Source organism: Penaeus monodon, chromosome 33, assembly GCF_015228065.2.
Source record: "Penaeus monodon isolate SGIC_2016 chromosome 33, NSTDA_Pmon_1, whole genome shotgun sequence".
Taxonomy (NCBI): domain Eukaryota; kingdom Metazoa; phylum Arthropoda; class Malacostraca; order Decapoda; family Penaeidae; genus Penaeus; species Penaeus monodon.
In genome coordinates this window covers 11,770,127-11,770,399 of record NC_051418.1, presented here as the reverse complement: position 1 = coordinate 11,770,399, position 273 = coordinate 11,770,127, and the positions used below count along the sequence as shown (strand labels likewise).

Sequence of the window (273 nt, the reverse complement as noted above, 5' to 3'; positions counted from 1 at the left end):
GTAAAATTAATTTTTTTAAAAAGTCTCTTCCTCACACACCCCGAAGCCCATTCATGGACCCAAGGTTAAGAATCCCTAGTCTAGAGTCAATAAAACAAGTTCTAAAAAATATCTGCCTTATCTGAAAAACCCAAAGTTGATTTAAATTGTGTAACCATGTATTTACTATGAGATTATGATCCACTGTCTAAGGAGAGTCAAGAGGCAAAGAAGCTTGACTTGGAAAGCTGAACTGCTACAGGAAGTTTTGCTCATAATGAGAAAACAATGTGA

The 273-nt window shown here is 35.5% G+C and overlaps 1 protein-coding gene across 1 annotated transcript in view; it reads right to left on the bottom strand.

The window, feature by feature from the left end:
- LOC119594037 (uncharacterized protein DDB_G0283697-like) overlaps positions 1-273 on the bottom strand; it is a gene marked incomplete in the record, with an annotated part of 31,250 nt that overhangs the window by 10,239 nt on the left and 20,738 nt on the right.